The following is a 2611-nucleotide window of genomic DNA, read 5'->3' on the forward strand; positions in this document are numbered from 1 at the left end:
CCCTGTGCTGGGCTGCTGCCAGGACTGGCCGCTCTCTGCCCCTTGTGCTGTGTCCCGCAGGCAGCTGAGCGCCTGAGGAACCTCCCCGAGGTGCACTACAAGCAAAGGGCCAAGGAGATGTCATGATGGGGAGCAGTGGAGCTGGACCTTGACTCTGCTGGGTGAGGCCAGGGAGAGGAGTTAGCTGGGGGGTGGTGAGAGCTGAGCCCTGGGAACTCATGTCGCTTGTGAGCCTTCTGGTCTCTCAGCTTCTTCTCAGGCTTGTTGTGGCTGGTCTTGACTTGGGGACTGGTTTTCCCTGTTCAGGTACCTGAGTCCTAATCCTGTGGTATCCTTATGCAGGTGTTGTGGTTCCCCTGGTCTCCTTCTCCATCCCAGGCTGTGTCTTCCCACCTCCACAGTGTGCTCATACCAGCACTAAAGGGCTCACCTTCCTCCCAGTCCAGTCTTACTGGTGGGACTGGGAGCGCTGCCTGCCCTGTGAAGGGGCACAGCTCCACTGGCCAATAAAATCTGGAAGCAAAGTGCCTCTGCCTGTGCCCGGGTGGCTCTTGGCTCTTGGTCTGGTGGGGACCCCCAGCTGGTCTGGGGGGGATAACCCTGGGGGCTGCAAGGTGTGTGCTGGCAGCCATATGCCATTTGCAGTCTCTGTCTCTGCGTTGCCTCTTCTTCCTCCCTGGGGGGAGCTCTGAGCCTGTATCTGAGCGCTGCAGGCTCCGAGAGGAGCGGGAAGCAGGGAGGAATTAATCCAGCCCAAGGCTTAGCCAGCTACTGGGAGGGGGCTGAGGCCTGGCAAACTTACTGCATGGAGGCTGCTGGTCGGGGATGCCTGGTGGAGACGCACACAATTGCTCCTTTTCCTCCTCTCTGCCGGGGGCTTCTGTGCAGCTACTTGGGCTGCCATGTGGGGCTACCAGGATGCAGCAAGGGGTTGGTTCATTGCTAGCCCCGGGGGCTGCCAGGGGGTCCAGCTCTGCTCATGGTGCTGCTGCGACCTTTCCCTTTCCCTGTGCCCCCCCCATGGCATGGGGCAGCAGCAGCCCGGACCCGGGGCTGAGCTGAGGGATGCTGCAGCCAGCTCTGTGCTCTCCTCCCCTGCAGCCCCTGCCCCTGGGGAAGCCCTGGCACTGTGCAGGGGTAAGTCCTGGACAGCGATGCCCCGCAGCTGATGTGGGGGGATGCTCCGTGTCGTCTGTCACCACATTTTCACGCAAATAGTTTTTATTTGTCACTAAAGAGCCATTCTCGTAACTCCTTAATGAGGCCCCTATCCTTGTCAAGTCCGTGAGTAGGCTCCTGGGGGCTAGCAATGTCTTGCGAGGAGAGAAATGCTCTCCTCCTACCTACAAGATGACAATTTGTGGGGAGGGCTGTGCCCCCCCTGCCCTATCTGTGCATCGCTCCCCATCCCTACCCGTGGGGATGGGGCAGGGAGAAGGACCTGGCCAGTGTGAGGCTCAGAGCCAGGCTGGATGCGTCCCTCCTGCATGCTGGCTCCATCCTCCTCCCCCCCTATCACCCCATCCCAGAGCCCACAAGCCATCCCACCACCTGGCCTCAGGGTTCCCCCGGTGCCCAAGGGTGTGTCTTCCCACCTCCACAGTGTGCTCATACCAGCACTAAAGGGCTCACCTTCCTCCCAGTCCAGTCTTACTGGTGGGACTGGGAGCGCTGCCTGCCCTGTGAAGGGGCACAGCTCCACTGGCCAATAAAATCTGGAAGCAAAGTGCCTCTGCCTGTGCCCGGGTGGCTCTTGGCTCTTGGTCTGGTGGGGACCCCCAGCTGGTCTGGGGGGGATAACCCTGGGGGCTGCAAGGTGTGTGCTGGCAGCCATATGCCATTTGCAGTCTCTGTCTCTGCGTTGCCTCTTCTTCCTCCCTGGGGGGAGCTCTGAGCCTGTATCTGAGCGCTGCAGGCTCCGAGAGGAGCGGGAAGCAGGGAGGAATTAATCCAGCCCAAGGCTTAGCCAGCTACTGGGAGGGGGCTGAGGCCTGGCAAACTTACTGCATGGAGGCTGCTGGTCGGGGATGCCTGGTGGAGACGCACACAATTGCTCCTTTTCCTCCTCTCTGCCGGGGGCTTCTGTGCAGCTACTTGGGCTGCCATGTGGGGCTACCAGGATGCAGCAAGGGGTTGGTTCATTGCTAGCCCCGGGGGCTGCCAGGGGGTCCAGCTCTGCTCATGGTGCTGCTGCGACCTTTCCCTTTCCCTGTGCCCCCCCCATGGCATGGGGCAGCAGCAGCCCGGACCCGGGGCTGAGCTGAGGGATGCTGCAGCCAGCTCTGTGCTCTCCTCCCCTGCAGCCCCTGCCCCTGGGGAAGCCCTGGCACTGTGCAGGGGTAAGTCCTGGACAGCGATGCCCCGCAGCTGATGTGGGGGGATGCTCCGTGTCGTCTGTCACCACATTTTCACGCAAATAGTTTTTATTTGTCACTAAAGAGCCATTCTCGTAACTCCTTAATGAGGCCCCTATCCTTGTCAAGTCCGTGAGTAGGCTCCTGGGGGCTAGCAATGTCTTGCGAGGAGAGAAATGCTCTCCTCCTACCTACAAGATGACAATTTGTGGGGAGGGCTGTGCCCCCCCTGCCCTATCTGTGCATCGCTCCCCATC

The sequence above is a fragment of the Egretta garzetta genome, unplaced genomic scaffold (assembly GCF_000687185.1).
Source record: "Egretta garzetta isolate BGI_Z169 unplaced genomic scaffold, ASM68718v1 scaffold59, whole genome shotgun sequence".
NCBI lineage: Eukaryota > Metazoa > Chordata > Aves > Pelecaniformes > Ardeidae > Egretta > Egretta garzetta.